We start from the raw sequence: 23059 nt of genomic DNA on the forward strand, positions 1-23059 counted from the left end.
GCCTACAAACCAGGTAATTTGAGACAAGTAGTTTCATCTTTCTGAGACTCAATTTCACTACATGTAAAAAGGGAAATTTTATCATACAGAAAAATATACATCAAATGAGTTTGGTAAATTATAAGAAGCTATACAAACATAAACCATGGTGGCACTTATGGAAATACAGAATTATAATAGTGGTTCTTGAATTGACCAACAGCAATCACTATATTTTGTACTAGATTTTTTTCATGTCAGGAATCTGGTATAAATTAGAAGATTCTAAACTGGTATTGTTCAATAAAATGGATTTTCTTTCTAATATCAAGAAAGTCAACTTTGATATCCAGACTCTTTTCTATTTATTAATTCAAATATAGTCTATTTCTCAAGAGGCATATTAGGAACACAGTGAAGCCTCCAAAACTCTTTTAGGGGTCTGCCCTGTTTTATCATATAATCACCAAATCAGAATTTTCATAACTGAAATGTCACCCAAAATTTAAAGATAAGATCTAAAGATATCTCCCAAAGTAGCTGCAACATTAGATTTTATGCTTCTTATGTATTAATTTTAGTCTCCATCTTCACCTTCTAGCTTGCCCAATAAAGTGAACAGAATCCATCAGTTTAGTCCATAACAGTTTTTGCTTATAAACTATATGTAAAGAATATTGACTATACCATAATGTTATATCTCAATTAATTTGAGTTGATAAGAACTAAGTGACTCCGAATTGTGTGGAGATAGTCTTATAGCTTTTGCGATATGAGGTAAGCTTGTAGTTTAACTTGAGTAATGAAAATTGAACTAGAGAATGTAGGAAGTGGAAATTTACCAGAACTGCAAAGCAAGCATGAATCAATCCATTGTTGGAACTGTTCTGGAAAGATAAGAGCATAAAAGCTTCAGTAGAGTTTCCTTCAAAGCCTTGCTCTATGGATGCCATATGAGTAAAAGTACCTTCACTTTGCCCCTTTTATATGGTCTCTTCTCATTCTTTCCATCAGAAACCCCACCCCAAAACCACATGTATGCCAGTCTCAGTCCTATGAAACCTCCTTTGTAACTTCCCTCTCCAATACCTTATACTTATTTGACAGCAAGATTATTAATAAAAGCAACTTGATTTTTAATCACGTCTTCCTGGTGATCTTTGTGACAATCTTTACAATTATATAAGCCTCCACTGTGACCTGTTCTAACTCTTCTCTTCTCTTTTATTACCCAAGCCTTTAAATTTGGTACTTCCAATCCCCCCCCCCCACCCCGATCAACACCTACCAGGACTCTGTCCTAGGCTGTTATGAGAACTAACTTCACACTGACAAATATATGAGCTCACATCTTTATGCAGTAAGCCCCATTCTGAGTTCATCTTGTACCACATAAATTGATAATTTAGAAAAATTTTTAAATAGTTAATCAAATTTTAGCTACTCATCTGCTTTGATGAAATCTGCCTACTATCATTTTCTTCCTATTTATGCATGTCTAAAGAATGTCACTTTCTGTTTCATATTTATGTAAGAAAACTCATAAGGTAGAAGACAGAGATGGTCCCTACTAAATCTGTTCTCCTCATCTGTCCTAAGGGCTAATAAGTTAAAATTCCTCATCAGAATGTCATCTTTCACACAACAAACATTGCCTTAGCTTGTGCTTTGAAACTGTGTAAGAACTTACTCATGTCCTCTTTCAGGTTTGAGGAGCACACTCTTGGTGACATTACTTGCCCATAAATTCTGCCTGTCAGGAGCCACTATTTGTTTGTCTAGTTAATCCACCAGCATGGAGTTGGTTGCTTAAGAGTTGGAATATTACAACCACATACTTTTAACCAACTACATTTTATGTTATTTATGAGTTTGTAAAGAGTAACTATAAACAAATCACTAACAAGATTTATAGGTTCTTACATATTGCTTACATTCCAAGCTCACATCATGCACCATCTTTATAAATGTCATAATTTTCTACCAAGGAAAATTTGAAATTATAGTAGTCAATTTGTGGAATGTTTGAGATATCTAACATTGTATTATCTTTGAAGTGAACATGGAAATAAGGGTAGCAACATTCTAAATATCTAACAATCATTTTTCAATTGATAAGTATATATCCTTAAAAGAAATACAGAATTCAAGTAGGTATCCTAAGAAAAAAATAACCAAAGATAATGGCATGAAGTTCAGATTGAAACCAATATTTAATTTCCTCAATATCCTTAAAAGAAATAGGGTTGAAATTGGGGCATCATTGAAAGCCTCCTTAGTAGAGATTAAAGAGAAAATTACTTTAATCTTCTATCTAATGCTCTGCACACACTCTCTACATTTTTACTTCCATAAGAATGGTCATGGTCAAAGATCCTCTATAAGAATAGTCTTTTCCTCAGAAAAATTTCTTGGGAAGAAACTTTCTAATTTCCCTGAAAGCCTGAAATTGTGCTTATGCAAATAAGAAATTAAATATTGGGTTCCAGGCTAAACTTCATGCCATTATGAAAAGTTTAAATCTGGAGAACAAAGAACTAAATACCACTCATACCAATTTCATCAGCAGAAACTTACTCTATAAAGGTGGCTGTACATAAGAGTTATTTCATTCTTAAAAATAAGATTCTTTTTAGAAGTTGCAGAAAATCTTCCTGCCAATGAACAATTTATTGCTGGTTTAGTCATATTTTTACACACACCATGTGAATTTCATAACAATTTGAAGATGAACAAGCTAACAACATCAGTTAAACTACTTTTAAAAGCCCATTAAAAAAAATGTGATCTGTCTATGTTGTCCAGGCTGACCTTGAACTCCTGGGCTCAAGCAGTACACCTGTGTAGCCTCCTCAGTAGGTGGGATTACAAGTGCATGCCACTTCACAAGTCTAAAAAAGCACATGCAACTACATAGGTCAAAAAAGTCCATACTGACACCTACAAATTTGGCTTAAATGGCACCTTAAGGATCCCAAAACAAAAAAGCAAAAAAAATAATAATAATAAGGCATATGGATTAGAGAGAAGTAAAACTCTTATTTGCTAATAATTTATTCATAAATATAAAATTTTAGCCACCAAAACTTGCTATTAGAACTAAAAAGTGAATTTATGGCTGTTGCAGAACAAAAGGTCAGTATATTAAAAACCATTGTACTTCCACATATAAAAAAACATTGAGAACTAAAATAAAAATCATAACATCTCAAATAGAATTAAAAACTTAAATACTTAAAATAAATTTGATAATACATATGCTAGACCTGTATAATGAAAACTATAAAATGAAGCAGAGATAAATTAAAGAAGTGTAAATAATGAAGAACACTGCCATGTTCAACTCACTATTGTGATAGACCATCTTAAGCGATCAATGTATGCAACTCAGTCTTTAAAAATTACCAAGTTTTTTTATGGAAATAAATTGGCAGATTTCTTTACATAAAAATTCAAAGGACCTATAAAAGACAAAATAATGTTGAAAAAGAAATCAAAATTAAGAGGACATAATTCGATTTTGAGTATTACTATAAATCTACAACAATTAAGTAAATGTAGCATTGACACAGAGACATATAAATAAATGAAACCAAATATAGGGTCATGAAATAAATCAGTATATACATATGCTCAATTAATTCTTTTCTCAACAAATTTGCCCAGTTATTTCAATAGAAAAGGTATGGTCTTTTCTATAATCCATGCTGGAGCAACTTGAACTTTCCCTCATATATAAAAACTAACTCAAAGTTAATAATAGAATAACATGTAAAAGTTAAAACTATAAAATATCTCAAATTAAATGTAGCTGAAATTATTCTGCAAATATAGGATAAACAACAGTTTCTTCAATATGACACACATATCATGAGTAACAAAGGAAAATAAATGGCCAATTTGTACTTCTTCAAAATTAAAAACTTCTTTAAAAGATACTAATAAAGAAATGAAAAGTCATAGATTACTATATAATTTTTATAAAGCTCTTTTCTGATAAAGGACTTATTCCAGAATACACATTTTTTTAAAAGCCTTACAATTAAATTAATGCAATAATAGGCAGCCCAGTAAAAATGAGCAAAAGGATTAAATAACCACTTCATCAAAGAGATACAAATGACAATTAAACACATGTAAATATGTTCAATATCACAGGTCTTTAGAGAAATGCAAATTAAAACCACAATTTAGTTACCACTGTTATGCCCACAAGAATAACAAAGAAATCTTAAAGACAGTAAATATCAAAAGTTGGCAAGAAAATGGAGCAACTGGCATTCTTCTACATTATTATTGATAGTACATAATGGAACAGTCATTTTGGAAGATAACTGGGCAATTTTTTGTAAAGCTAAACATGCATTTACCTTATGACCCAGCAATCTCACTGTAGGTATTTTTCCCAGAAGACATGAAAATGCCAAAATGAGTGTAGCAATGTTCATAGACACAATACAAAAATTTCCTGACCTAATAGTTTTAGAGATGACATTTACTTGAATGATGCAAAAAATTACCAGACTGGGCATGCAGAAATCATTTATTGTTTAACCTTTAAAATTCAATCTTTCAATCAAAATTTCTAGAGAACATTCCAACTTTCCCTAGAGCCTGTAAAATTGCCAAAGAAAAAGAGTCACGACCCACACTGACGGTAGATACCTCTATGGGATAATTTATGATTTTTGGTATATTATAGACAGGGACAATTCTTCATGTTTGATGCTCCCAATAAAATTAGGCAGAAAATGTAAGAATTATTAGAATCACTTCAGTCATCAACATAAACAGATCATTTAAATTGAAGCTCAGCAGTGTAAAGCAAAACTCCAGACACGGCTGCTCAGTAGAAATATCAAGTCACAAAATACTGGCCAAATATGTATTTTTAAATTTTCTAGTTGCCACCTTAAAATTTTTAAATATTTGATTAATTTAAATAACATGCTTCATTTCACTAAGTATATTCAAAATATTGTAATTATTAATAGATAAGATATAATAACATTAATGTGAACTTTCACATTCTTTTTCTTTTATTAAATATTCAAAGAACAGTGTATATGCACATTTAGAGTACATCCTTTCAGAGTAGCAAAATTCGGTGTTCAATAGATAACATGAGTAATGCCGACTCTATTGAACATCAAAACTTTAGAAGCTTCTAGAAATGCACTAGCTTATCATAATTTGAAGCAAGCTCCCTTAACATAGACTGTCACATAAGAACCAGTCTTCCTGAGTCCAATATAAAGGCTGATAATTCATTCTCAAATTTTGAGAAAAACATTGTGAGTAATATAGTTGGACAATCCATAAAGATAAAATTTAGTGATGCAAAAATGGCTGATTATAGGAATTGATAGACTCAAATGTACAAACATGAAAAATCTTCATGAAAATTCCTATCAAAAGAGCAAACTTTGATTACCATGAAAAAATAACATTGGTGAGTATAGATGGAACTGGTTTATGACTCATAACTAACAGAATTCCAGAAAAACTGTGACTCAGTTGAGAATAACTCTACTTATCTTAGTCCTGAATCTTTCAAAGCTGACTGAGATAATTATAAAAGGCTAATTCAGTATACTGTCTTATCAATAAGTTAATACTGTCTTTCCACCATAACCCTCTGCTAAGCCATTACACAATCTTCAATTTGAATGTTCGGTATTTTGAAAAAGCTAGCAAAGAAAGATTTCCCTTGAACCTTGCTGGAAAGGGTTTTATTAAAGTAAGACTATACATGTAATAATTAAATTTCAATTAATTTATACTTGGATCCAAGAGCTACAATTTTTTTTTGATGTTCCACATAAATTTTATTTTTTTATTCATTTATTTGCATGTACATACATTGTTTGGGCCATTTCTCCCCCCTGCCTCCCACTTCCTCCCCTGTCCCTTCCCTTCCCCCCAACTCCCAATTCCATATAACAATAAAAATCCTTGGGTAAGCTCAAGATGAGGATCTCCAGATACTCTCCAAAAGAAGATAATGTTATGAATCAGATAACTTTCAACAGGATGTTTGGATCAAACACATGACCTCTTGATACCAATTGACTCTATTCAAAATCTATGTAACACAAGCCAGATAATCAAAAATACAGACTATAATCTGCATGATTCTGTTCTTTATTTTCCTAGCTATTTTCTTTTTTTCTCCATTGCTTTAAGGTTTCAAGATGACTGAGATACAAGTAACCCCTTTACTATTGCTTCATTCATGTACCTATTCCTATTACGGTTCTTACTGTCCTTCATCCTCATCTAATACTTGGCTATGATTTATTTATTTTTGACCAAACCATGCAATCAGATCAAATGTCAAATTGTTCCTAATATTCTCTGGGTACCATCTAGCTTCCTTAAATACCAGTCCCATCTGTAGATTCACTTGGTTTCTTAAGTATTCTCACGTAGCCACTAAACAACAAACACAACAGTAGACCAGAGACCCACAAGTTGAAAACTCTCTATCACATAATACCTAACTGGCATTTTCTGTCTCCATTAAGACAAATCTGGGGCCAAAATTATATAGCAGAAACAATCTCATATTTTGGATAAACAGACAATTTAGTGGCCACCAACATCTGATTAAAAGGTACTTTCTTTCCAGATAATTTCTGATGTCACTTTTGGTCCAAATTGGTCTATCAATTCCCTCTCTTGAAAAAAATAGATATTCAGAAAATTAAAATAAAAAAGAATGGCTGGGCTTTGATTGAGACCTAAATCTTACCCACTAATGTGGAAGTCTAGAAATCTATTTTCTGTTTTCAAGACCATCATCTCATACACTCTAAGAGGCATGAAAAAGTAGAGAAGACTATGTGCCATGGTTGAGAGGCTGTAAGGAGAAGTAGACGATTCTAATTAGACATATATGTCATTGCTCACAAGATTATAGTTCAAACCATAGCAGCCCTACATGCAATACTGCCCTCTGAAGTTGAAGTACATGACATGTCAGGGGAAAATGATATAGCATCATCACTATCAAGAATTTGTAGAATCTTAAATGTAACTAAGTCTATTTGGGTAAACATCATAAAATTAGATAATTTGGCTGGTATCCATCTATTTCTGTCATATCTTCAAATTGGGGTTGAAATCTGGCCTCTTGGTTGAACTCAGCATACTTGACTCCTGGCTGAGAATCATTCATGATGTCTCATCATCATACCTATTTTGGTATTAGTCTCCACAATACTATTGAAATGGTGTTCTTCACTGTCCTAAGTTCCACCCGCTCCAGATAATACAACCATAATTCAGCAAGTGCAAGAAGAACTGGCTCATATTGAAACCCAAATGTCTATCAATGTGGCAAAAGTCAATCAAAGTATAGAACTGGACTGAGTATTCTGACAGATAGTCAATCTTGCAGTCCTGATGGGAGGATAACTGAAGAAATGAGAAATAAAACCTGAACTAAAAAATTAACAAATAAAATTTACCAAGACTTCAAAACTCAAATAACTAGGCCCATTTTCATTATTCTGAGAAGAAAAAAGGTATAAAATTTCAGTAAAGAGCCACCATGAAGGCACTCAAGCAATTAAAAGTACTCTGATCATTTTAACTTACTCCTATCTCAGATCCTTGGTAAGCCTACCCACAAATCACCAGAGTTCTGACCCTTTGCTGGCCTTCTACAAATATTTCTGTAACTTTTCCTTTTTAGGCATTATCAAAACATTGCTCTTAGTAGCACTCTCCCTTTCCAGGAATACTATGAAAAAAACCAGCTAGTTTGGGTTTTTTGTTTGCTTGCTTGCTTGGTTCTGATATAAGCTTTGCTGATGATCTTTACTAGGATTTCAAAAGATTGCTCCATTTCCTTTTTGGCTAACATATCTGATATGTGCCTACTACCAGCTGTTTTAAAACAAAAGAGTAGTTTTTAGATGTAAAATGATGAATTTGCTAAATTTCACTATTCTTTGTTCCAAACAACATGCACTACCATATTTTCAGAAATTTGCAACACACACACATTTTCTTTTAAATTGGCAACTCATTCATCTGCATAATTAACCCAATTGTTAGCAAAATAGTAACTGTAAGGAGATGTTAAGAATCTAAGTAACGAAAACTCTCTTTTTAGAACCCTGACCTTGAGTAAACAGAATCCCTGAAAGCATAAATGTACAAGGTGATAAAGATGGGAGGGAGAAAACCAAGTTCAAAAAGGCCTGTATCTGAATCCTTCATTAAGCGAGTGTTTCTTAGCTCTGCTGAAAGCTACAGTTTACCTAATTTACCACCCAAAGCCACTTATAAATAAATCAAACAGAAGCTCTGAGAGGAAGCTAAGTCATCCATCATGCCTTTAGAGGCCTAGTCTACCTAAAAACAAACATCATTTAATTTCACTTTACTGTAGCAGAAAGTGGAAATAACACGGAGTCCTCTTGAGCTTGGCACTGCCTCCTGACACAGATATTTGGTGCCAAGTTACTGAGTGACTTCAATATCAGGGTTGAGTAATCATTTTCATCATTCAATTTAAATGAACAGTGACATGTCATTAATTAGTATTAATCAGGAAATTACCACATAAGCACAAAGAGAATGGTGGCCCACACATGGCTCATTAGACTTCTATAGCTTAAAACATGAACTGTAAATTTAGAATCACTATTTACAGAATTTTAGAAAAATAACTTATTTTAAGTCTCTCTTGTATAATATGAAACAAATAGAAAACACACTTTAAGTAAATCCTCTTAAATAAATAAGTGAAATATTAACTTTGGCCTATAACCTTGACTATTTTTCTAAAGGAGAAAGATAAATATTTTTCACCATAAAAAAAGTACTGCAGATAAAGGATAAATATCACATATGAAAACAAAAGCTAAATTAATAGCTCCACATGCTATTTTATAGACTATATTTATAAAAGACAGAAGAATGGGAGAATATGTAATAAGCAGTTAATTCAAAAAGGTAATTGAACCACCATTTTTTATCCTTTCTGATGATTTTACAGAGAAATATTACCGAGAAGTAAAAATAAGAAAAGCATATTTCTTCTTTACTTTCTGTGAAATCTAGGAATTTTGAAGACATTTGTCTTAAAAACAATTGAGTGAGCCTTCACTTGAAAAAAAAACTGACTTTTTACCCATAAAAGAAAAAAGTAAAATTTAAGAAAACTTATACCCATCACTATGAGCATAACAACCAGAGACCTATAATTTAAAGTTTCTTCTGATGAGGTCACTGGCAATATTAGCAAATGTAATGCTTTACTTATTGTACAATGAAATACTTTAGTATCTGAAATATTTGCATTATTTAATGAACCAATTGACCAATACATGTTTAAAAATTAGACATGGGTAAAAGGTGTCTACAAAGAGAATGAAGGTTCAAAGGATTTTAATGTCACAGAATACAAAGTCATTCATTCATTCATTTGGCTCCTGATTACATATTGCAATTAACTTTTAAGAAACCAATAGGCCCAAGCAGTTGTTGTAGCACTAAGAAAGTTGTTGAAAATAGTTCTACCTTTTTAAACTGTTAGACTATATTTTCTTCAGCTACTTCAGCCAAAATATATATATTACAACAAATTAAATGCGTAAGCATATCTGAGACTCTAGATGTCTTCTAGTTCAATAGCTATTAAAGACATTTGCAAAATGTAAAATAATGGTCCTCTTTTTGTGATAGGTCAGGTTCTCAGATGACTTTCAGGATACATACCCAGAATAGTCTCCTTCCCTTCAGGGCAGGCAAGACTTGTCAATATGACATAATCATCCTCTGGATTGGATTACTTGTTATGATAAAATTGATGGGATAGTCACTCCTCTGATTAACTTATTACTATGACTCCCTCATAGCAAACTGAAGACAGACTGTTGACTATGCCCAAATGAGATGTTATGTAATGAGGGAGTGTACAAATAGTATGGTTCCATTTCCATAAACTCAAAAATAGATGAAGCCAATCTATGGTGTTAGAAGTCAGCATAATAGTTCCCCTTGCAGGGTCATGGAAAATGGTGGCTAGAGGGACAGTGGAAAGAACATCTGGAGTGTTATATTTCCTCTTCTGGATGCTGGTTACATAAATTTCTTTAATTTATAGAACTTCAAGAATCTGCACGATTTGATTTGTATCCTTTGATATGTGTATGTTGTATGACAATAAGTACTCAAATTTAGTCATAGATTTGGCAAACATATTTTCTACCCTCTTCTATAACCAAGGTATACTACATGAGAAATAAATCACAAGTTTGCTATGCAAAGTATCAATAACTGCTCAAAAACAACATCAAAATAAAAACAACCATTAATATTCTTTATGTAGCATTTATCCAAGACTGGAAAATTATACTTTGGAAATTTACAAAGTCATTTTCTCTCTTATAAAGCTTTAGGAAGTCCTTTACAAACTCTCATTATAGTTAAGTACGTATCAAATAATGACTAGTTTTGGAATAAGAAATATGAAAATCAGCATGCCCCTGCTGTGTTAATTAGATTCTTCTGGGTTGTTAAATTAGCACAAATAATGAGTAAGAGTATTCCCTACTCTTTTTGATTCTCAACTCCAGGGATTCCATAAGCTATTCTTTAGCAAATGTTTATTTTATAAGTATAATATGACTCATATAAGTGTGTGATATTACAGATTACGAGATATACGAATTACACCATTAACCAAAGGATTTCTTAAGAGTTTTTGTTAAATTTTTTAAAAAACCCAATAATAGATTATTTTTAATGTCTGAAAAGTACACTGAATGAAGAAACCAGTCATTTCAAATACTAAATATATTTAAGTGAGTCACATCTAGACTTGAATTAAGTTTAAAGTCACATTTGCCTTCTGACTTTGACTACTGAAATACAAAGGAGTTGTTTTTTACAGTGATATTTCCTGCAAACATGGGTGCCTCCAGACTTAAAAGAAAGGTAAAAGTATGTGGCATTAAGTAATTAAAAGAAAACTAAGTTATTGAACAGAAATAAAATTATGAAAATTTTAGCATTATTCCTTATCTGTTTCTTCTTGTTTCTCATTCTCTCCCTTACTTCCCCATTAGTTTTTCAATATAATGTTTATTACCATATCTTTGGAGCCCAGAGAAGTCAGTCTGTATATACCAAGTACTCAAGAAAATTATTTATTGAATGAATAAATGAATCTCATTTTTTATATTCTTAACTTTGTATCACCTAATCCCCATCAAATTAATTGTATTTTTCACTAAGTTATCTCATCTTAAAAGTCTGAAGAATATGAAAAATGAAAAGAACCACCTACTTGGCATTGACTTAATTAAGAAGAAGAATTAAGATGTTGATGTAGACAGAAAGAATTGCTGGTTCCGTTTGCAGGAGTAGTAAGCCCTGAATAAGGAATAAAGCACCCAAAACATCAGGGAGAGACAAAATTCAATACCATTTCAGCTGGAGTGGAGGTTTGAATGAGCCTCTGTTTTTAGATCACTCTGGGCTGCTGCTTCAGTCACTCCCGCTAATGCCGCGTGGCAGGTGTGCAAGCCTCACTTTCAAGTCTGATATTTCACAGATCAGCTGGCATTTAAGGTCCTCAGGCTCTCCTCAGGAGCCAGTCAATGAATATACCAAAGAGCTTTTGGTTCACTATGACTGCTCAAAGGTCGAGTCCTAAACATTTAATGGGTATGTGATGACTGAAAGACTATTTACCACACGTGATTTAGCCTGACTTACTTTTCTAATTCTTTCTTCCTTTCTAACTTCCTTTCCTAAGAATGAAACAAGATAATGTCTATAAAACCTGCCTGGACAATATTAGAGATGTTATTATGAGAGGCTTTATCTTAAACGCCTGGGTTATATATAAGACATAATTGCTTCTGTGTTAATTTTTTTTTTGTTTCGATTCATATGATGACTTTTACTTTGAGTCTATCCTGAGGGTAGTAGGTGCAAGAGGTTTTATAGGTTTATTTTTTTATAATGGTTTAACTATAATGGCTTAGAAAGGAAAAGATCCTCTCTCCTTAGTAGGAATTATAAGTACTGGTTAAAAGTGAAAATCAAAAGTAAAGGAATCAAGTGAAATATCGGCGTTGAAGTTCTCTGCTGAATTAACATTCACCAGAGTAAAAACAATGTTCCCATTATAGTTTAGACAATTTGGGCAGAGTTCGCCCCAGAGAAAAGGCACTAACAGATGCTGCCAGCTGTAGCTGAATTGAGTGTTGGGGTTCAGAAAGTACCATTTTGGATGTCCTGACATGAGCCCAGATGAACCTCAATCCTCTGAACCACGTGTACACTTTAGCAAATGCTTAGGCTGGTGGCTTTTTCCTTTCATCCATAAGAAACTTTGAGAAAAAGGAGCTTTGACAAGATGATGGAGTTTTTGGTTAGATCACAAGTGTTCATTCACACAACACTTATGGAGCACATGTTGTTACCAGAAACTGAGAATGACTGGAAAAGACTATCCCTGCAATTTCCAGAGAGCAGCAAATAAAATGCTCATGATTAAAAGCAAAACATATGACAGTCAAAATCACACAAAAATATATGTTAAATAAGAACATATCAAAAAATAGAGGATAAGAAACTTATAGTATGAGGAATACAGAAGAAAAGAGAGAAAAAATATCTGCATAGGAGAGCATTAGTGACTAAAGATCTCCTAGTACACACCCAGGAATTAAACACAGCAAACAGCGGAGCTACATGCCTTCCCACATATATCTTGGGACTATTCACAGCAGCCATATTACAGAACCAACATCATTACCCATCAATAGAAGAAAGAATAAAAAAAAGTGCCATATATATGTGTAGTATATCCAGCCATAAAAATGAAATCCTATCATTTTCAAGAAAATACGTGGAACTGGAGATTATTATGTTAAGTGAAATAAATCAGATGCAGAAAGACAAATATTACATGTCTTTCTCTCACATGTGGAATCTACAGGGAGAAAATACATGACAATAGAAGTAATATTAAGGAAGAGGAAGGTGATCGTGGGAAGGCTGAAGAGAGGATAAGAGGGTAATGGGGGTTGAATATGAGTAAAGTACATTATATGCATGTATGAAAATGTCACAGTGAAACCCATTATTTTGAACAATTAATATACATTAATAAAATGTGCCACAAAAGAAGAGAAATTACAGTGGAAAGAACAAATAAAATCTCTGAATAATATTCTATTACAGAATGTAGCAAGCAGTTAGAAATTCTAGTCTAAACTATCACAATGTGAATTATGCATAACATTGTTAGGCTATGATCTTTTTGCTTGTTTATTGGACTTGCAGGGAAATAGATTTGAAATGGTTGCATTTGGATCAAAGTCAGAAACAGAAGCGATCATGATCAAGGGTGGCAGGTGACTTTCACAAAAACGAGCCTAATAAGATAGGAGAGCACAGCAGCACTGCCGACACTCATGAATGCAGGGCATTATCACTGCTTTCTCCCCCAGATTTCTTTGCTGATGCTAAAACTAGTTCAAGCATGGCAATTCAGTTTCTATATATCAACTGGTGAATTATAACAACTGCTGATGACCTGGAAAAGGGTAAGAACGCATATATTGTTCTGAATGACATTATGAGCTACACATTTTATTTCTTTTTAATTCCTTAGTGGATCCCAGAAACATGAAAATTTCAAGTTCCCTAGAACTATTGTCCTCTAAAGTTTGAAGTATTCTTTTTAACTAATTTAAGCCCACCGTCAAATGATACTGTATTACTTCCCGTGTAGTGCTAGTTCTTTATAAATAAACTATTCCCAGGTCTTCCGTCCTGCACCTTCTAACAATGTCCTCATTCATTTCACTGATAGGCGTGCCAGAATCTCCCAATGCAGTACTACTGTGGTCGCTTTAACCAGTTATCTTTAGATTGAGAACAAGAGAAATACAGCGTTCTGTTTTGCTTTCATTTATTCCTTCTTCAACATTTTTTCTTTTCTTCTTGTAAACTGAATTTCAGACCTCTGGTATTTTCCTTTTCCCTAAAGAACTTCTTTTAAATAAATATCTTGCTAGGCAGTTCTGTGGTGATGAATTCCCAGTTTTGGGTCTTCTTGCATTAAAAAAAAAATTCTCCTTTACTTTTGGAAGATAATTTTGATGATTATAGCACAGAATTCTACAGCTTTCTAGGTGAGTGGGATTCTTTGCTTTGATACTTCACCTCACTCCACTCTCTTCTTGCTTAGATGGCTTCCAGTGATAAATGCTGTATACTTTTTTTTTCCTGTTTCTTCTAAGGTAATAGGGTTTTATTCTCCAATGGCTGCTTTCAATATTTTCTGCTTGTCTTTCATTTACTGCACTTTAAATATGATGTATTCAAATCTGTCATTCTGATCTTGCTTGGTGTCTGTCCTCTGAGCTTCCTGGATTTGTGTCTATCCCTGGTTTTGGAAAGTCCTCCTAGTCATTATCACTACAAATATTACTTCTGCTGTGTTTTCTCTTTCTTTTCCCTCTGGTGTTGCAATTATGAATGCTACACTTTTGAAATTATCCTGGAGCTCCTAGGTGTTCTGTTTTTGTGTCTTTTTTAAATTCTTTCTTTCTCTTTGCCATTTAGTTTGGAAACTTCTATTGATCTATCTTCAAGCTACTAGCTGTTTTTTCAGCAATTATCTACAGATAAGTCCATCAAAAGCATTCTACATTCTACTAGCAGCTCTTTTATTTCTAGCATTTTGATCCTTTCTTGAAGTTTCCATTCCTTCTTATATTTCACATCTTGTGAAGGCCTTAGCAGAGCACACAGGCCAACTAAAATACTGAGCCTTAAGTTTAGTGTTTACGGAAATCTTAGGCTAGTCTGTGTCCTTCAAGTGTGACCTTCACAAGTATTTCTTAGCTTTCTCCCACTTTAGGTAAGATAGGAAGTCTATGGGTGGGGCTAGAATTTAGAAACTATCTCTTCCTCCCTCTCCAGGTGGAATAAGGTAAAGGCCCTGGGTACTAGGCCTTTGTCACAGAGGATTATCTGACTGTGTTTTAAAATGTTTCCTTCTCCTCTACCCCTGCTGGAGCTGGAAGGGAATATTACTTGACTCTGTGCCTTAGAAACTGGCAGGGTTTCTGCAGGGATAATGTTCAGAAGTATGGAGACCCCTCCTAAGGTTTTCAAGCTAATGTTCACTAGCCCTTAGGTAACCTGAAAAAATTCAAATTTTCCTACCAGTTTATGCTCCTATGTCTTCTGCTGCCAGTGTGCTGATCCTAGCTGTGGCCATCTGTATTTGCATGTTTCTCCAGATTCCCAGGTAGTGACTGCCTGTGATACCAATTCTCTGATATGTCCAAGAAAAGCTGTTGATTTTCAATTTGCTCAACTTTTCTCCTGGTATAAGGAAGACAGTGACTTCAGCCAAGACCTATATATGTCAGAGCTGCATATGGGTGAATTTAAGTTTGGAAAACAAATAGGATTTTTTTCCAAAAAGCATTAGAAAACCCTAAATTTTGTAAGTATTTAAAATCACATAGTTTATTAATTAAATTATCCCATAATGTAGTCAAGTAACTTCTGAATATTAAAAATAAATCTTCTGTTTCCAACTCTAAGGAACTCTTTCTGCTGTAGAGAATCAAGAATCCAGGAGAAAGTCATTCTGATACAAACAGCATTTGACTGTGTTCTGTAAAGTCCCCTCACTTCCTTTAGTGTTTAAACCTGAAGTTAGTTAATACCCAATAATGTTTCAGTATCTTCCTACCCATCCATAAAATGCCTGAAAGCCTTCAGAGTTAACCTCACAAAAGAAGATTATGGCTTCCAAAATCTACTAATTCCAAAATCAACATCTCTTTATTCTGTATTTTTTTGACTAAGTGGTACTGGTACAGTAATTTATTTGAACCTAATCTCTGCCATTACTTCTCAATATGTCATCCTCTACAACTATTGACATAATAGGTGCATATGTGGTTCCTATACATTCAATCAGAACCTTTAGGAGTACATCTTTGTTTTAAAAGCTCTATTTATGATGAGTATGAACATTATCTTTATTCCATACCAATAATTCTCAAAGTGTGAACCAGCTTGCATTAAGTCCTCCACACAAGTCTGATGTACACTAAAATTTGAGAACCATTGTCCTCTCCTATGGTAATAAAGATGACCCCCACTTCCCAGAAAATTTGAAGCTCTAATGGATTGTGTTTATATTTTCAACAAACTATTTTGAATAATCATAGTAGTTATTCAATAAATTTGAGAACAATAGTCAGTAATGGGTTTGATATGTGGCTGAATTGGTTTTTCTGGCTCTCATGAAAATGACTATTTCTAAAAGGTGACTTATCTCTGCCTCTACATTCAATATTATGATGTATTATTTATCTTCAATTTATAGAAATATAAATCAAAGAAACAAGTGTTTCCCAAATAAATTCTGTATGTTATCTTTGAGGGAGAAAAAAATGATTGGAAAAAAATGTGCTCTTTTTCTAGTCTTTTAATTATGCTAAAATATCTGAGTCAGTAACTTCCAGTTTTTAAAATTTTCAGGAAAATATACATTGAAAAATGTGTTCCCTATAGTTCACCTTGATTTTACCTTAAGATATATTAATATGCATAAAGATTTAAAATGCCAAGTAATTCTTTAGCTTCTATAAAATGTTTATGCTTTTACTGTTTAAAAAACCACTTCAATAGAAATAAGTACTTAATGACCCAACAGGCAATTTATAAAAATGTGATATAATAGTTTATAATAACTTTGTTAAGTCCCCATCTCAGAGAATTTTTTATGAATAACTGAAGAAATTATTTGAGGTAGTCAATACTACAGCAAACATGAAGAAAGAGATATTATGATTTTATCCTTCTAGTAGTGTTCACTCCAAGATGATAAGTTTGGTGTTATTTCCTGAACTATTTAACAATTGGTGTGAAACATTCTCCATCCTAGTTTCAAAGATAAGGAGACTATTATAAAATTGTAGCTACCACATTTGCTATCTTTTTGAAACACAGCTGTATCTTTATAATCAGACAAATGTTTGATTATGAACTTGTCTTTAAAGTTACTCTTTTGATATCCTTCACAAATCAATGGACCATTATTTTATTGAGCATGTCACAAACTCAAAACTGTGAAATTGTCCATTAAAGTTTAAAGTTTGAAGGAAGAATTAAATTTCCAATCTCAACCTACAAGCTGACAGACAGTTAATGTCTAAGGGTATATATTTTCTCTTTGAAATAACAAACCTATAAAATGTAACTTATAAAATATAAACAACAGAAAGAATATAAGGAAAAATAAGTTATACTAATGGAATAAAAGTATGATTTTTTTCTTTTAAGTTTTGAACTGTATCAACATTTTAAAGTAAAATTTACATACTTTAATTGTAGCAAAGTGATCAAATATTCATTCTAACATAAATTTCTCAATTATTACATATTTTTCTACTGCAGTATATGAATAGTCTCCCAGGAGAGCTGACAATATGAACAAGGGGAGATAAAAAGTTCACACGATACATAACAGAATTACACTGATCATTTCTCTAAAGATTTTTTCCTGAATTCTGTAAATACTCCAGAGTGAACATCCCAGTACTTACATTCAAACATTAAAATAGTGCACTTCTAAATTTTAATTCTATATAATAAAATAATGTGGAAAAAAACATTTCAATGGTTGATACTGATATTTATTTTTATTTTTAAAGCATGTGCATAAGCTGTCTGTAGGTCATCTGGGAGGAGGAGTTATCGTTATTTAGTTGTAAATCTTAAATTCTACACCCAAAAATCTCATGCCCTCCCATTTAACTACTATGGTGTCAGGAGCAGGAGATAAGAGGAGATATCATGACTTCATGCTGTTTCTTCTTTCTCCATACTACCATTGCACCAAAGAACCTGTACTAAAGAAAAGATGACCTCTGTATAATGAGCAATAAAGGAGCCATCACTAAACCAGCTAGACAAATGCCCAGAGAACAATCACAGATCTGTCTAGAAAGATTGTAGGAAAAAATAAGTTAAAAGCTACATGAAATTCAGACATAAGATTTTTGAAAGCTGGAATTTAAGTTTCTATAACACAATACTTATTATTATTTTGCTTCTAAAAAAACTCTGCCTTTCATTCAAGCTAAACTGAATGAAAGATAAATTCAGGTAAGGAAAAATAGCCCACTTCACCATGCTTTAAAGAAAACACTAATGCTGAATGAAAATAATGAGCAAACAAAACATTAGTTTTAATTGTTGGCTTATTTTTCTTATACTGGAATTCATTTTCTATCAAATAATCACAGCAGTCACCTTCCTACCTCTATGGTGACCTTTCCTCCCATCTAGCCTACATGACACTGTAAAATTTGTATTTTGTATTGCTTTTGCTATGCCAATTGAAGGTTAGAGTGAATTTTTCATCAGTTTTACAACTTTAATTCTCCACTTTCTCTATCCATATGCATCCAAAAATATATCACTTCCTTCTGCCACTCCAATACAAAAATTTAATTACTCCTCTTAACTTAGAAATGCATACCCTAAACTTGCATAGGTCCTATTACCACCTTAGAACATTCTCCACATGTAATAAGTCTCTCTCCCAACCTGTCAAGCAATCTGTGAACTGGTTGTACTAATTATCCTGACTTCTATGTATCCTTGTGTCCAAAAGCAACCCGTATTAATGACCTTCTGTGTAGACTCTGAGTCTGGTCATTTGATTTGCTTTGGCCAATAGGTCAATGGCAAACTTAATGCCAAGAGAAACTTGAGGAAATGTTTTTCCGTTTCTTTCCTCTCTTGGACCCCTGCCACCTCCCTGAGAACATGCTGGCATGAGCTTGTTAAGTTAGATGTGAGAGACACATGGAGAATTATGAGTTGATCTAAGTCAAGGGCAACCTGCCTCAGCTTCACCCAGCCAACCCTGAGAGACATGTGAGAAATGCAGCCAAAATCAGCCAACTTGAGCCCAGATCAGCAGACCTGTCCAGTCTCTCATGGACTTGGGAGAAATAACAAACCACATTTGTTTTAAATGTGGTTTGGGGATACAATAAATTTTGGGATACACAATTAAGAAAACGGTGACTAACAGACAGAACAGAAGCATTTTTATGGAAAGAAAATCAGTCTAGTAGCTATGTATTTTAAAAATAAAAAACCAAGTTTGGAATTCTGTAGCATAATTTAACTTACACTGATAACTATCTAAGTACAAGCTGACCAATTTAAGAAAGGTTATGAAGAAAACACTGACAGTGCTATTACTGAGTTAAATTTATACAGAGCCATATAAATAGAGAGCACAAAACAATTATAAATATAGATAAAAAGAAAATTTAATGTAGGTTTATCTACATTTGATTAATTATAAAAAAGAATCTATAAATTGCTATTTACTCATTTATTCAGTCAACTAATATAAATAAACACTTATTCTCTAATTATTTTATTTTTAATTTTAGTTTTTGTTCTTTAATTTTTGCTATTAGGTCTCAATTTGATGAGACAGCAATTTATCTTTTCCCTTTTTTGTTAAAAATCTAGCTTGAGTATATATTATTTCTTATGCTTTTCTGTGATTTTGTTTGTGATTTTTTTAATTAGACTTTTTTTTAATTGTCTTTTTTTTTTAAGTAAGAATATACTTAGCTCAAGAATAGTCTTCATTGTTTAGAACATGAGTGCCTGGGCACTCCAAGCTTTATTTTAGGGTTATTTCTTAGGTTTTGATAAATGTTTGAGTTTTCATTATTTCTATCATGTATATAACCTGCCAATGATGCTGTATTTTTGCTTTGCTTAAAAGGTTTTTAAAGTAAGAAATAATTTTCTTTTTAAATTTCTATGTGGAAGGAAGCTCTCTTGTTTTCATACTTATGTTGTTAATTTATAACTGTATTGGTTTTGAATTCAGAAAAAATGCTTTGTATCATTTCTTCACTGGAAATTATTAGTTTTTTGGTTTTTGTCTAAGATAAATTGTACATAGTGATCATAGGTGTTTCTGTATGCATGTGTTTGTCTGTCTCCATTTCCTTCTCTCTTCCTCCCTCTTCTTTCCTCTTCAACAGTGGAATCCCGAATATATTTTTTAAATCTACCTAATTTAGGACATTAATTTGTCCCTTATGTAGTGATTTTGTGATTGAGTATCAAATATGAAAAAGTGAAATAATGTGTCCTATTTGAATTAAGTTACTATCCACTATTTATATCCTTCATGTTTTTTTGTTTCATTAATATTAAGGAATATTTTTGGTACATAAATATTCACAGCAGCTACTTGAGAGGTAGAGAAGGAGGATTGTGGTTGTAGGTTACCCAGGCAAAAAGTTAATGAGACCCTATCTCAACAAACAAGCCAGGTGTGGTGGCACACACCTATGATTCCAGCTACTCAGGAGGCAAAGGTAGTAGGACCACAGTTTGAGGTTGACTTGGACAAAAATAAGAGACCCTATCTAAAAACCAAAGCAAAGGGGTCTGGGAGCATGGCTTAAATGATAGCATAGCAAGTGTAAGCCCTGGAGCTCAAATCTCAGGACCACAAAAAGAAGAAAAAAATCATGGATTTCCATTGTATTGCTTTTATTGTTTCATTCTAAAATCGTCTCCTATACATAGCACATAAATAAATGTCAGCTAGGAGTCACTTTAATAAAATGTTTTATAGGCAGGATGAACATGTTCAATCTGAGTTCAGTCATCCTCTCTTGCTACCCTTTTTGTTTACATGCTCCCTTGTTTTGTCTTTTAGATAATGTGATTTGTGCTTTTGTTTATGTAACATTTGCTTAATTTTGTTGCTTAAACTTTTTTCTAGTAACGTGGAAAGTATAATCTGTTTTGCTAATATTTCACATTATGCATTTCAAAATATATTATAACCCCTGAAATTTAGCTATATATTCACTTCTATTTTCAAATTTTGTTAATCATGTTACATTTCTATATTGTCAAAATTTAGAGTATTTATATTGTCTGTTGTAACCATAACCCAACAGTTGTTATATGTTTATATGATTTTAATTCTTACTACCAGAACCTTTCTTCAGTGTTTTTTCATTCATTTCCTAGTAATCTAGATTTATTTTGGTTGGTTTTGTCTTTTCTTTTTTAACAGTAATTTGTGTTGCTATAGTTTCTGAATTCTTCCATGTTTTCAAATGCTTGCTTGAAAATGTTTGCTTTAGCTGTGAACATAAGCTTAGTTGTATAAGCAATTCTTACAGCATGCTTTCTTTTGCTGAGAATGTTGTACACAATGTTGTAACACAACATTCTCTATAGGAAACACGTAGTATAAAGTAAGAATGATTTATTCTTCCTAGCAATGGTGACAAATGGTTTTCTTTCAATGTGCATGCTATTTTCCTCAATCTTTAATATCTAGTGACTCCAAGGCATGTCTCACTATACATAATTTTTAATGAGATGATAAAATTCCACATAAACTATTATCTAAAATTCCACATAAACTGTATATCACCTTATAATTTTTTAAAACTTGATATTTCACTCATTAAAATAAAACAAAATGTTAGATTTTAAGTTTAAACTTTTATTAAATTAAAATTTTATTTTTATGAAAATGAGTAATACTATGTATTGGGAAGATAATATATTGAGTTTCACATGTGAGTCATATTCAGTTTCCCGTACCACCAATAGCTCTCTCATTAGACTTTCAAAGAGTATGATTAGCCTTGTTCAATCACAATTGGAGACAAGAAAAGTTTAGGTTTTATTGTCATAAAAAAGCAAAAAGCAAAGAAAAGAGAATAATAAAACTAAATTTTTTGTCACTTATTTCATGTTATGTACATTGTATTTCTATTTTTAACTTTATTAGTACATATTTATTGTATATAATAGTAGGTTCAGTGTATATGCATGTATTTTCATAAATACATAGAACATGCAGTGATCACATCTATCTTCCCTTTTCCTGCCTTCCTTCCCCCATACTTCCTTATCTCTACTAGTCACTATTTTACTCTCAGATCAACTTCCTTTAGCATAGATATATAAGAGACAGCATGTGGTACTTGTCTTTCTGTGTCTGTTTTTTTGGTTTTTTTACTTAATGTAATGTCCTCAGTTCTATGAATTTTTTAGTGCAATTGACAGTTTCATTCTTCTTTATGACTGAATTATATAATTCATATGGACATATATATAATTCATATATAATGGAATTATATATGTAATTCAGTTAAATATATGAATATATAATTCAGTCATATATATATATCACTTTTTCTTTATTCATATTTTGGTGGGTACCTAGGTTGATTCCCTATAGTAAACATGGGCATACAGGCATTATTTTGGTATGCCAACTTCATTTACTTTGGATATATATTCAGAAATGAGATAGATACTCAGAAATGAGATTTCAGGTCATAGGGTAAATGCACTTTTAGTCTTTTAACTTCATTTTGTGGGGGGTTCCAGAATTTTCACTTACAATGAGCCAGTGAGCAACATCCAAAGTCAAACAACACTGCAAAATTGAAAAATAATAAACCATCACAACATACTGACAGCAGAGGACTAGCTGACAAATCACTGAACTTGCCCCAGAGAAAGGGGACAAGGCAAAGAAACAAGCCCCAGTAAACCAATACAGCAAAAACCCAACTCCAAAGCAGGATGGCTGGAGGACTACAGAGCTAACCTCTGGAACCTGAGGACACCTCACTGAGGGAGGAGCTGACTAAGCAGCTGCCACTGAAAGACAGAAGAAAAACTGGTGAGACTTCCTTACCACCTGGCAAGACTAAGACAGAGCCTCTGCTTAAAAACCAACACCAGGACTGGATGCTGAAGGACTAACAACAGAACTACTAAGACTGAAATTCTATTACTGAACCTGGAGTTCTTTTGTGTGATTGTTTGTTTTGTTTCTTGTTTATTTGTTTGTGTTTGTTTGTTCATCTCTCCCATTGATTTCTTTGTTTTTTTTTGTTGTTATTGTTGTTTTGTTGATTTTACTATTGCAAGTTAGTTAATACTAAATTACACCCAGACCAGGGACAGAAATAGTACACATACACCAAGC

Source organism: Castor canadensis, chromosome 4 (assembly GCF_047511655.1).
Source record: "Castor canadensis chromosome 4, mCasCan1.hap1v2, whole genome shotgun sequence".
Lineage (NCBI taxonomy): Eukaryota > Metazoa > Chordata > Mammalia > Rodentia > Castoridae > Castor > Castor canadensis.